The sequence below is a fragment of the Podarcis tiliguerta genome (assembly GCF_965153285.1).
Source record: "Podarcis tiliguerta genome assembly, chromosome: 2".
NCBI lineage: Eukaryota > Metazoa > Chordata > Lepidosauria > Squamata > Lacertidae > Podarcis > Podarcis tiliguerta.
Genome location: NC_139535.1, coordinates 71,816,853 through 71,830,801, shown reverse-complemented (window position 1 = coordinate 71,830,801; position 13,949 = coordinate 71,816,853). Strand labels below are relative to the sequence as shown.

The window sequence follows — 13,949 nt, the reverse complement described above, 5'->3', positions numbered from 1 at the left end:
TACTTGGAAACGTACATGTGCTGTTCTGGGGGTGGGTGGGTTCTGTTGCCTCCACTGAGCCAATTTGGTGGGAAGGAAAGGGGGGGGGTCCTTTTGTGCAAGCAGAAGTCCTTCTGCGGGGCCTCCAATGGTGCAGCTTATGAGGTAAATCTCACCCAATAGGATCTGTTGTGAATTGAGAGGGGCACCATCATGTCTTTCTCCGTAGGCAGCAAAATGGACTGAGCTGTCTCTGGATATGTCCATAACCTCTGGGCTGCTGGAAGCTTTAGTTCACACCTGCAAAAACTGGCATAAATACAGAATTGTACCAAAACTCTGGAACATATATGTTGCTTGCAAATCTATGCCTCCCCAGCCCCCACCGTTCAAAAGATGCAGATGGTTTGCTGTTTGAAAGATTACCCAAAACTGCAGTCTGCTGCAGCTGCTCTGAAAATGCCAAAGGGAATGCTAGAGAGAGAGAGAGAGAGAGAGAGAGAGAGAGACAGACTTCCCACACATGTAGGCCCACTAAAGAAGCACACATCAACAGTCACAAAAGGCAGGACGCAATGCATTCCATCTCCCCTTCCATTTGTCTAAATAAGTTTATTTTTTCTGGGAAGCCAGCTATAGCTGCTACATCATGATAACGGCATCTGCTGTTTCAGGCTCATCAAAATCAGAGTCCCCCTTGGGTTGCCAGGCAGCAAACTGATGGCTGGAACGCCCATTGGGAACCCATTACTCAAGTCATCCTGCGGACAGGATTATTCACATTCTGCCGCTGATATTTACAGTCACAGCTGCTGAGATGGTGTTTGCAAATTTGCGCTGATTTGATTAGCTAGTTTGGTCGTCATCGCTCCTAAGAGCAGGATCTGGCCATAAAATTACATTCTGCTGTGTGTGTGACTCCATTTAATGGTGTGTCGAAGGGATGTTATGTTAATATCTTGCAGATGAACAAAGAGAATAGGAATATTGCAGGGGCCAGCAAGAGGCCATATGGTGCAATCAAGAGCTTTCATTCCCTATAGTCCCAGGCAATTTTATACTCCATGAAACCCTAAGGAAGTCAAAGGACTATCTGTTTGCCCTCGACTGTACACAGCTATGAAGCTGACCGTGTTTCATTGATTGGACTTCAAATTTGTCTGTATTGTTCATGTAATTCTTCTTTGCAGGATTCTCACTGTTCTGGATCATTTGGGGCATTGTCTTGACCTGGAATTGAAAAGGGCACTTAGAAATAACGACTTAAGGCCAGTATATACCGTACCTGTGAAGGTACTTTACCCTGAAAAGTGGTCTAGAATAATTTAGTAAATAAATAAATTCACAGATATGACTTTCCATCATCAGGTGTCAAGCAGCAGCTTGGTCCCATCCAAATATTGTGCCCTAAGCACTCAGAAAATGTGGTATCCACACCAAAGGAAAACAGGAAGCGGGGAGAGAGAGGACAGGCACACAACAAAGAAATGCCTAGTTATTGCACAATTAACGGATAGTGCAAAGAAAAAAGTTATCAAGTGCCAAAAGGGTGGTAAGAACCCAGAGCTGTTACTTCTGTCTTTCATAGCTGCCCTATTTCTGGGATCTGGCCAGTCAGACAGGTTGCTATAGCAACTGAGAAGGCGTGTGGCTCCTGGCAGTAGGTTTACAGAGAGCTCTTTGCTCTTTTTCGTTGGTGTTTTGCTTAAAGTAGCCAGATGCAAGGAAGCACAGGGTTCCTGTACTTTTTCAAAGCAACGTCAAAGAGGGAATGCTTTTTTGGGGGGTGGGGGAAGGTGTCAACAAAACCTGGAGGATTTCAGTAGGGGTACTGGTGTTAACACATCCTAATATTGGACTGGAATGGCTGCCAGTCTGGTATAAGTCTATGCAGTGCTTTTTTTCCTTAAAAAATGTTTAGGGGTACTCTCATTTTGACTCAAGAAAATCACCATTTTATAGATTGGAAAAAATAAATACAGTAAATAGATGAAAGTACATAGATTCACAAAGTGTTTAGGTGCATGCATACCCCTGTGTCCCCCCCAGAAGAAAAGCACTGAGCTTATGTTTACTGGGCACAACAGGGCTCCACACACTGAGATACACGCTGTTTGGTCATTCTTTTTTATTGGTACGCCGCCTTTCCATAGTCAAAACCATGCTCAAGGCAGCTTACAACATGAAAATACTTACATAATTACGAACGTAACAAAAGTAGTCATAAACAAAAAGCAACAAACAGTACATAACCAGATTGAACAATCTCTGCATACATCATAACAATATCTAAAAGGAAAGATACAAAAAGTTACTATCAATAACAGAAAAAACAAACAGAAACAGCAACCCCCCCAAAAAACACCCCCTCCCAGCTTTTATAGCTGGAGTCAGTCAGGGCCCTGTCCTCCCAGGTGGAAAAAGGCCTGCAAGACTCACAGTCTTGCAAGAAGGCCTGCAAGACTCACAGTCAAGACAGTCCCTTCTCCGAAGGCAAACACATCCTGCCTGTGCAGTGTCCCACTCCTTGTAGGAGAGCAAAGAGAAGACCTACAAGTTCACAACATTTCTATGCGCACATCGTATTGCAGCCATTGTACCATCGCACTGAGACATGGGCGTGTCATAGTCGCCAACTGCCGGGGAAATGCTGGGGCCATCACAAAAACCCTTAAGCCACCGTAGCTTCTCACTATGTCATGCGGAGTCCCGAATTCTGTAAGCGGGGAAGGGTTGGAAGCAGAAGAAGGAAGCCCAGCCTCTCACAGTGGTGCAGCGGGACCTGTGGGGAGGGGTGCCAGCTGATGGAGCTGTGCTCTTCAGCTCCACTGGCCAATACCACTTAACACATCCAACTATGGCAATGGTGGCGACATGAGCGACCTAAGAGGGCCCGGCTCGCGCAAGTGCATAGGGGCCCTTTGGCGGCCATAGCTCTGACCACAGAGACTAGGTTGGTGGAGACAAGGAAGTGCCACCTTGTAAACATCCTGCGTGGGTGCTTCCTCTGATGCCCAGGGTGGGCTGATGGAAACCTCACAGTTTTACCATGTGTCATCTAAGTCTCCCACATTTAACCAAGGCAGTTGCCAGGACAGTATTGTTACATAGTCCTCTAGAAGCCATTGGCTCAGCCAGTCCCGCCTTTTCCTTTATTCCATCGGCCTTGCGCATATACAGGGGGCACGGAAGGAGGTGGGCACACTGATGTAGAATAGGGTGTCCTTATTTTCACCTGAGGAATGTTGCCCCAGGTTCAGTCCGCAGGCACTCTAGGTAAACAAGCATGTTGGTTCGCAAGACAGGGGAAGAAGCACTTTGGAGAATCATTGGCGAGATGCTGCCAATCAGACAGACAGTACTGGACCAGATGGATCAATAAGCCTCCTCAGCACAAGGCAGCTTCCTGCTCTATTCCCAGCAAATAATGCTTTTGTCCTGCAGGGGCTAACTATAATAATAATGGAGAAACGACGCCGGCTCTCCCAATCGCCTTTTCAAAATGCCAAAGCCATTGGGGTAACGGCAGCAGGGGTTGCCTCTGCCTCAGACATCTTTACATGTACTGCGTTAGATCAGGGTCTGGTTTTTTTTTCCAGTCAACTAGGCTCCCAGTAATCTGTTAGGAAGCGTAAGTGGTTAGGAGGGGAGCCTGAAAGGAGGGGGCAGGCGCCCTGGGAAAAGGAACATGCGCCTGACGTTCTGGAGAAGCTAGCAGATAAAAGAGAAGCCTGTGTTTGTAGTGGAAATTAGTTCATTAGAAGATTACGCTTAGGTTTTAAAGAGGCTATTATGGAGGGAGATGAGTTCGAATAATGAGTGCATATTTATTTAAATACTTATTTATTTATTTTAAAGGGCAAACGTTTGCGGGGGTTAGCCTGCCTGGATGAAGGCCGCTCTACATTTTTTTTTTAATCCAGGACTTCATGCTTGTTTTACGCCATTGTGTGGCAAACAGCTCAGGCCATGCTGGGGCTGCTTATTTTTGTTTGTTTGTTAATGCTGTCTAGAGACATAATGGGTTTTTTAAAAAATAAAAGTTCCATCCTTTAGTCCCTGGATATACCGGACACTTCCAGACTCTATTTTCAGGTAGGATTGAGCTCACATTGCCGGAAGAACACCGTAGATAAGGTCCAGACATCCTCAAGCAATTTTAAACCCCACTCATTTTGATGTAAGAGATCCCATTTAGTAGGATTTAAAAGTGCTTAACTCCGAATGGATTGCATACAATTTTACCAGCAACCAAGCCATAAAAGCTGATTGTCAGTGAAACCTGTTCTACATACGCAATCTACTATCAGCACTACTATTGACTGAGTGTTTGCACATAGTGGGTACCTTTTAGACAACCTTTTTTCCCCTATCAAGGGACATATTCCTTTGGGAGTATCTGTCATGGAACAGTACAGACACTGGGTGGGGCAATCCTTTTTCTTCCTCATTCTGCCGCATCCATCATCCCCCCTCCCCCCCCCACCTTCCTCTTTCTGCTACCCACCTTGCCATCCATATGTCTTGGGTCACAGTTTGCCCACTCCTGTTTTGGACTATGTTGGTGTTGATAATGTCAATGTTGCAAGTTTGACCCCCGTATGGGACAGCCGCATATTCCTGCATTGCAGGGGGTTGGACTAGAATGATCCTCAGGATCCCTTCCAACTCTACAAGTCTATGATTCTGTGGCTATGATTCATCGCTTATCCTTGTTCTCAACAGGTTATTTATTTAGCTAGGTTACTCTTATTGGGTTGGAAACTTCAGATCAGGAAAAATACAGTAAATCCAGGGGCCAAATGTGGCCCTCCCAGCATCACTATGTAGCCTTTGGGACATCTCCCAAAGCTACACCCCTTTCCCACCTTCTTCTTCTCACATCCCTCACTGGCCTTGCTTCACACACCCCTTGAGAGTTTTTATGGACTGGAAATTGTCCTGGAACTCTGATAATAACTCTAGCTTGCCTGGATGGAAGATAGAGGTGTGTGTGTGTGTGTGTGTGTGTGTGTGTGTGTGTGTGTGTAAGCCAGCCTACTAAACAAAGGCAAAATGTACATTAATTGGCCTCAAACTGAAAAATGTTTCCTCATGTATTTAGAGTCCATTTTAATAGAGTAGCGCTCATGAAGACTTTTACAGAAAAAGGAGGGAAGGAAGAATGAATGTAGAGAGACAAAGATCTCCTCCCCCCCCCCTTATCAAAGCTCTACATTTCAAAAACAATTTCTCCATAGCTTTTTGGAAAAGTTTTCCTTAGGAGCGAATTTCACTGTAACTTCTACACTACTTATAAACATTCACACAGTTTTGCTGGCAAGTAGGCAGGTAAAAACGAGAACTTTGATAAGCATTATGTTATAAAGAGTGTGCTGTAGATCAGCAGGAGTAAGTTACTTCATGCATCTCAACAAAAGCTGGCACCATGAAGGGATAACAGTGGACATAATGGAGGCTGTGTACACACATTTTATTTTAGACTCAATGGGAACTGTGTACTTGCTTTCTCTACATAGTACACACACAGTCTAGATCTATTGTATCTTTTTTTGCCCCTGATAAGTGCTTCCTCTGAAACTGTTTTCATTTCAAAAATAAAAGCTCATTGCAGATTGAGTCTGAATTATCGCACGGTGGGCCAATTTGAAAACAGATGTAGGTGGTCCAAACAATTGGGAGGGGGGCGTCCACACCTGCCCCATGATACTGTGGGTCATAACAAGATCAAAATCACCACTTCTTTCTTTGTTTACTAGAGGTATATGCAGGGAGAAAAAGGCATGGATAACCTAATGAAAGGTAAGGTTTTCAAATGTGTATCAAGTAACCACACCCATCTTTGTGGGTGGCAGGATCTAGAATTCAGATTGAAAGCAGCATGTGGAGGATGAGCGTGAATGGTTCCAGACTGAGAAAAACTACATTTTTATGCTGCAAACTGTGTGTATGCAGCTGTATACTTCAAGGGTGAAGGTAGATTCAGTAGCGAAAGGCAGGGGAGCTCCCAGCATACATCCTAGCTGCAGAATAAGCCAGGCTTTGCAAGTGAAGTGATGGAAGTGCCTACAGCAAATCAAACACTGGCTTAGTTTTCCCACTCCCTCTATGCTTCAGGAAGGTTGATTGATTAAAATATATATGCCTAAGCACCCCATAGACATGTATCCATTGTTGCCTTGCTCATTAAAAGAAAGGAAACCGTTTAAAAGAAGAAGTAGTGAGACACACTGTTCCAGGAATTGGTGGGAAGACTATGGAGGGCAGCCAATCGGTGTCCTTTACATCCATCTTCTGGGTAAACTTGCAAAATTGCTTTTCCACCCCTGGAATAGGTATGTTTGGGTGGAAAGCAGCGAAGGTGCTTCCAGATTGCTTTTGCTTTCTTACCTTTAAGCAGCTAGCTTCTACAGAAATAGCATGTGCTGCTCTCAGCTTGCGATGCTGCTTTGCATAGGATTTTGTTTGTTTGTTTGTTCTCTGTTTTTTAATGGCAGGGTCAGATGCTTTTTATTTCCTTTCCAGCCTTATCCATCAGGCTGAAGGGTGGGAGGAGGAGAGATCTCTGGGAAAAACTGCCCAGCCTTCAAACCAAGTTCCTCTTCTGCTTATCCGCTTTGCACAGCTTGTTTGCCTATAATATGAAGCAATTCCCTCATCTTACCCGCATTAACATTTCCTGATGAGCCAGGGTGTTAATTTTGTGCTCCAGTGTTTCCGCTCATGGGCATCTGCTGGCAAAGTGGCTGCCTTCCCCGTCTGTTAGAGAAGAGCAAGCTACAGGGCCACCAAAGCTTACTCACGGAGGCCTTTATTTAACAACTCTCCCTTCTTTCCCGAAGAGGACAGCAAATGTCCCACCCCTCTCCAACCCCAGTGTAATCAAAAACAGAATAGGGAACATTTGTGCACTGTCTCCTATATTCAAAATACACATTTAATGATTGTTCTAAATGCAAGACAGTTTAAAAGCAACTCTTTGGCATTCTATCAAGCTACAATGTCTGAAAATCTTAAGGAGAATTTGCCCTTTATACCGTCAGAAGACTAAATGCTAAGCCAGGCTATGATAGCAGAAGGGCATGGAGAATGTTTGCAAGGGAGAAGAAGAGTAGTGAAATTGGATAGGTGGTTATACTTCTCTTGCTATCCCAGATGGAAGCCCCAAAGAAATGCAGGCACGGCTATTTATATAAATGCTACTGCTGATTGTAAACTCCTCAGGGCAGGGGATTGTCTTTTATTGATGCAACTCTTTTAGGAACTAAGTACCGTATATTGATGGTGTATTATTATTATTATTATTATTACCCTAAAGCAAACAAAATAGAAAAGCATGGGCAAGCATTCCAATTACCTAGGGTTATGAGTTTGTTGAGTGGGATGGTTTGACTGACTGCCTGGGCTCCCTTCTCATTCTTGGAATAGCCAGGCAACCTTCCTGGGTGATGGGGCATTAACGGGAACAAAGGAAAGGGTTCAGTGCAAGATGGCAAATGAGCGGGGGGCCCTCCCTCAACTCGTGGGTGGTTAGAAGGACAAAGGCAGAGTTGAGAGTGGAGAGTTGAGTGATGTGAGCTAGGAGCTGAGAGCTGGAACCCAGAGAGAGATGCTTGATTTCTGCTTGAATCCAAGGCTGCAGCTATAGGGGAAGTAAGGCCTTTTGGGAGTGTAATTCCCCAGACACAACCAGGAAGTTCTGAAACAGCATTAGACACAGAAAGAAGCTTGGAATATTAGATGATCTCCTAAGTAAGGACTGGGACGATGAAAAAAGAAGATTACCACTATGTGGGTCAGGATGTAGGAGGAATGATTTTAAAAGCACAAAAATGAAGGCTGCATACTCCTGTTTACTCTGCATCCAGTTCGCTTCCATCACTGACTGGGGAAGTGGTGTACACACATTAACTACAATTGATATCTATCCTGTATCTATCCTGTTTCTTATTAAATACCATGTTTTGATGCGTTTCTTGCCAAACCAGCTTCAATCCAAATTGAGGGAGGGGGGACAAATTAGCTGTATTTTAAGCTGGTGCTGTCTACAGAGCCTATGGCTGCAATCTTAGTAATCATTTTTTCTAGGGAGTAAATTCTATCAAACTCACTGGGACTTATTTTTAAGTAAGTATGCTTATGATTGCACTGCATGCTTAAGAAGATGCCCTTACATTTTCTTCTGTAAAACATAATGATTGGGAATGAAAATGAAGCTGATCTTTGTGGGTTAAGATGATGGAGAGGGAATGCAAGATAAGCAAATGACTTTAACAATACACTTTGTCACTGCAGTGACAACATATGGATATTCTGTGTGCATCGTTAATTTTGGGGAGGACCAGGTGCACACCATGGGGGATGGGGATGCCATTTGGATTTTCTGCCTCAGGAGCAAAAACATATTGGGTTGGCTGTGTCTGAGATGCTCATATAAATCACATAACTCTGGGACATGAGTCTTTAAGAGGAAAAAACAAGCACTGTAAGAGCTGACAAAACAACAGAGAGAATCAGTAAAGAGAACACACAATGTTCAACTTGATCAGGATTACTCAATATTGCCTTTGCTGTGCTGTCCCAAATCTTGTTGTATTTATGTGTTTTGAATTAAAACTCATGTATACATATCGGGTAAAACACTCTCCCAGTTCTGTTTCAGACAATTTCATCTAGCCCAAGGACAATGACGAAGGGAACACCCAGTATTGAGGTTAAACCAGATCACAACGTAGGGACAATAGATCAAGTGAGACAGGCATGAGCCCAATAAGGGTATTTTTACACATTAGGCTTAGGTAGCATATCTCCACGTCGGACTGTGGTTCTCTTCTCCCAGAAAACCCTGCAATTAAGTGAGGCGGCTAAGGAGATGACTAACAGAGAATCTGCCACTCCCGCACCAGTTTGCTGCTAGGGGTCTTTGGGGGAACCTTGACTGATAGTGTTTATAGTGTAACTATGCTCTGTGCCACACCTAAAACATTTCCTAATCCTTGATTAAAACAGCTGCATCTAGCAGAGGTGGATTTAGGGAAGTGTGACTGCACCGGGTGCTGGGCTGAGAGGGGTGCCCGCAGGGCATCACAACTATGATATCGTGCACAAACATAACGGAAGGTGAGAGGCCTGGGTGGTGAATTTTGGCCTTACACAAGGCACCACTGAAATTTGAAGTCTACCCTTGCGTCCAGCTAGATACAAACTATCACAACCAAGGAAATGTCCCATCCCACCCCGTGCCCTTAAAAAAGCAAAGAAAAAAAAGAGGCCAGCCAGTTTTAATGCTAGTCAATGAGCTATTTTTAAATGAACATATCTTTTAACAAATTAGCGCATACAGTTGAGCATTGCTACTTCTTTTTTTCCTATAGCGCCCCTGTATATATCCTGATCTATGTCAATTGCTAATATACAGTTTGGTGCTTGGCACTTGCAAACACACCAGCAGCAGTACCAGATTGGCTCCACTAGCGTGTTTGCACTGCACCAACCTTCCTGCCGTCTTACACTTCCCAGTAAGCAATGGGTAGTACTGCACCAAAAAGAACTACACTGCTGCAATATATACAATGTTGTATATTAATAATTTGGGGGGGGGGGGGTTGCATCTGGAGAGAATGAGAAAGAATGCACAAGCTTGTATTGCATTTATGATGTTTGCACTGGAAAAGGCTTAAGGAGCATGCTTAATTTCTCTGTTTTGGATAAGCTTCTGCAAGGACTTGGATGAAGGAACTGAGGGGATGCTCCTCAAATTTGCAGATGACACCAAACTGGAAGGGGTAACTAATGCCACAGAAAACAGAATCAGAATTCAAAATGACCTTAATAGATTGGAGAACTGGACACAAGCTAACAAAATGAATTTCAATAGGGACAAATGTAAGGTTCTGGACTTAGGCAGGAAGAACCAGATGCACAAATATGGGGGACACCTGGCTTACTAGTAGTACATGTGAAGAGGATCTAGGGGTCTTGGTGGACCACAAGCTTAACAAGAATCAACAGTGTGATGCAGCAGCAAAAAAAGCTAATACTATTCTAGGCTGCATCAATGTATAGTGTCCACATCAAGGGAAGTAATAGTACCACTCTATTCTGCCTTAGTCAGACCACACTTGGAATACTGTGTCCAATTCTGGGCACCACATTTTAAGAATGATGTTAACAAGCTGGAACATGTACAGAGGAGGGCAACCAAGATGATCAAGGGTCTGGAAATTAAGCCTTATGAGAAGAGCTTGAAGGAGCTGGGTATGTTTAGCCTGGAAAAGAGGAGACTGAGAGGAGATATGATAGCCATCTTCAAATATCTTAAGGGCTGTCACATGGAGGACGGAGCATGTTCGTTTTCTCCTGTTCTGGAGGGTAGGACCCAAACCAATGGCTTCAAGTTGCAAGAAAGGAGATTCCGACTAAACATCAGGAAGAACTTTCTGACAGTAAGAGCTGTTTGACAGTGGCATAGACTCTCACAGGAGGTGATAGACTCCTTCCTTGGAGGTTTTTAAGCAGAGGTTGGATGGCCATCTGTCATGGATGCTTCTGCTTTGGAGAGGGTTGGACTAGATGACCCTTGGGTCCCTTCCAACTCTAAGATTTTATGATTCTATAGGAGTGCAGAAGCTGGATCTGTACAGCTGGGTCAGATGCACAAAACTAAAATTAGAACGGGGTGCTGTTGTTTCAGCTATTACAGAAAGCTTGCCCTCAGCTCAGGTAATCTCATTTCAGGCAAGAGAGAATCCATTCCCGTCCCCCGCTTCCTCCTCTTGTCCTTTTCTTTCTGAGGCAAGGCTAATAAATCAGCTGGCATGGAACAAATGCTGCACTCCACCACTGATCCACTGGAGGGTGCGTGACTGTGTGAGAGTGGGAGGCAGAGGAAGACAGGCTCCCTGCAAGCTGGCACTGTCAGCAATCAGCTGACATTAAAACAAACACCCTCTATGCAAAGGGCAGGCTGAGCATTTGGTATTTGTAATTAAAGCTTCTGGCTTGCTCACATGAGTCACTCCGAGGGTTGCTTTACCAACCCAGCGTGCATAACAACATCAAGTCTAAGGCAGCAAGACCCACTTTCGAGCAACAGAGTTTTGCCCTACTTATCATTCCGACTAGTTTTCGAGGCTGCGGTCAGTACGGTCATATTCCTCCTCTGTCGGCGAGTCTCATGCTTTCACCTCACAATTTACACAAGCTTTTAAAATCTATTTGATCAAGTTCACGACAGATCAGAACTCTGAAGATGGTAAATGCAAAGTCACCAAGTGGCTAATGCATTTCGCTGCTGCTAGTTCTTTTAGGCCTGTTTCACAGTCTAGCAAATTTCAGACATTAATGACTCTTGGGGGTAGGGCTGAGCAAATCTGACGATTTCAGTTTTTCTCCGTTTCATATTTTGCAAATCATAAGTTCAATTTGCTACACTTCTGCAATACTTGGTGGGTTTTTTTAAGTCAGCATTTTTGTGCACATTTCTCTTGATATGTATATTTTATGCAATTATGCCTTTTTGCAAGGATTTTTCTTAATTTTGTATGCTATTTTTATGAACATTTTTCTCAGTACATTTCTCTTTTGGTGAAGTGGCTACCCTGCACATCTAGTGCTTTCCATTACTCCACTGCAAGCTGTTTGATGTTGGAAAGAGCCTTTTTGCAGTTGTATTGAAACAGTTTGCCATGTGCACTGGGCTTAGTGAGTGACAAGTGTGACTGGTTTACATGCCAGCAATCGCAGTGAACAATTAGGGTTGGTATGTCTGTCAAGAGTTGTTAGCCATGATAACAAAAATGAACTTTCATAAATAGAGGCAGTAAATGTCTAAATCCTTAATGCCAGAAGAGAAAGAACGGGCTGGTAACCTTCACAGTCATGCTTTGGTTTTGATCTTACAGGGGCATCTGAGCATAGGAAGCCATTTTTTACTGGATCAGACCATTGGCAGAAGATCTTCAGAGTTTCAGGCAGGCGTCTCTCCCAGCCCTACCTGCAGAAGCCAGGGATTAAACCAGAAACCTTCTGTATGTTAGACAGATGCTCTACCATTGAGCTATGTCCCTTCTGTCACCTGGTTGATGCTGGACTATGTGGACTGCTGTCTATTCAGCAAGGGAGTTGGTAGGTTATTTTTCATTATGCTCTGCCATGTCAAAATATTTGTGTGTAAGACTCATTTTCATCTTCAGCCCACTCAGGCAGGCAGTGGATGCATGTACTGTAATGTGACAGCAGTGTGCGTGTTCACGCGCATGACATTTCCCCCAAGTAAATCTGTGCTCAAAGTGGTTCGCATAAAAAAATCAAAGTCCAAACACAGTAATACAAAGTAAGACATATAAATATCACGGCAGCACAAAACTAAAAAAATCAATAATCAACCATTAACAGTTCATTTAACAGACTTAAACATTTAAGTAAGCAATACAGCGTACCAATAGGGGAAGAGGTGGAACAGCAAGTGCTGAGCTGTCAGCAAATCACACTGAGGAACCACAGCAGTGTGTGTGTGTGTGTGTGTGTGTGTGTGTGTGTGTGTGTGTATAGGCAAGCCCAACTGTTACTTTGTCCTCCCCCCTCAGACTCCTTCAACAGGAGAAGCACTGACTTCTCCAGCTAATTGAGGGGGCCTGGCACGACGTCCTAACGTCGAAAATATGCGTTAAAAAAATACATTGGGGGGGGGGCTGCCTCAGCCCCTAGGAATCTGTGCCCATGTTTATTGGCCAACCTGGCATTCCATCAGTGGCCAGCCATGTTAGATGAAATAGGGTGGGCAGTACAGTGAGGCCCCTTCCGTTGACTTGCCTTGACCTATTCATATTTTATTGCCTTGAGTTTTTCCTGTTGAAAAAGAAATAATAATTATATTATAATATAGTAGTAGTAGTAGTAGTAGTAGTAGTAGTAGTAGTAGTAGTAATATATTATTTTTACCCTGCTCATCTAGCTGGGTTTCCCCAGCCACTCTGGGTGGCTACCAATAGAATATTAAGAAGACAATAAATATATCAAACATTAAAAGCTTCCCTAAACAGGGCTGCCTTCAGATGTCTTCTAAAAGTCAGGTAGTTGTTTATTTCCTTGAAATCTGATGGGAGGGCGTTCCACAGGGTGGACGCCACTACCGAAAAGGCCCTCTGCCTGGTTCCCTGCAACCTCACTTCTCGCAGTGAGGGAACCGCCAGAAGGCCCTTGGGCTGGATGATGGGGGTGGAGACACTCCTTCAGATATACTGGGCCGAGGCCATTTAGAGCTTTAAAGGTCAGCACCAACACTTTGAATTGTGTTGTGGGATACGAACATCATATTTAAATAACAGAGCCTGATCAATCTTCTATTACTGATGCATCATTAAAAAAGTAATTCCTGACAGCATCGATTCCCTATCGACCAAGAGTTTGTATATACTGATGTGCATTCTAGAAACTAGCGATCTTTGGTTGTTCCAACCTTTGCACCTCCCCTTCCTCTGTCTTTTTCCTTCTTCCACTAAACTGTGAACAGCCGCTCCTCCATGGTTCATTCACTAGCTGCCTTTCTTCATTTGAGTTTGTAATGCTAGGCCGCTTGGGTTTGCTTGTCTAGGAGACCTTCTTCCTCCAGCTTGAAGGGCTTTGTGTTTTGTTTGAATGGCATATTAATGAGCATGTGGCTATGTATACAGTACACCTAAAACGGCAGAATTGCGAGCACAGCCAGGATATGAACAACCTCCTCATTAAGCCCCTGCACTCGCAATGGAGGCACATAAAGAGACACCGACGTCACATCACAGCTGCATACAAAGCTCTTCTCCGTGCTGCATAAATCATGTATGGCCACATAATCTATTATAGATTCACAAAGCAGTAATCGCTAATTATACCGAGGCATATTTAGTTTCCTATGGGATCTGGCTTGCAGATCTTCAGGCTCTGGCGTTAGCTCAATGCATATGCAGTCTGTTTTTAATTTAATGACA

The 13,949-nt window shown here is 43.9% G+C and overlaps 1 long non-coding RNA gene across 1 annotated transcript; it reads right to left on the bottom strand.

Moving 5' to 3' along the window:
• Positions 1–571: 571 nt before the first annotated feature.
• Positions 572–3,876, bottom strand: LOC310673096. The gene is made up of 2 exons (XR_014508845.1): positions 2,958–3,876; positions 572–1,209 (listed from the first exon to the last, which is right to left on the bottom strand). It is a non-coding gene; the product is annotated as an uncharacterized lncRNA (long non-coding RNA).
• Between the last annotated feature and the right edge of the window lie 10,073 nt (positions 3,877–13,949).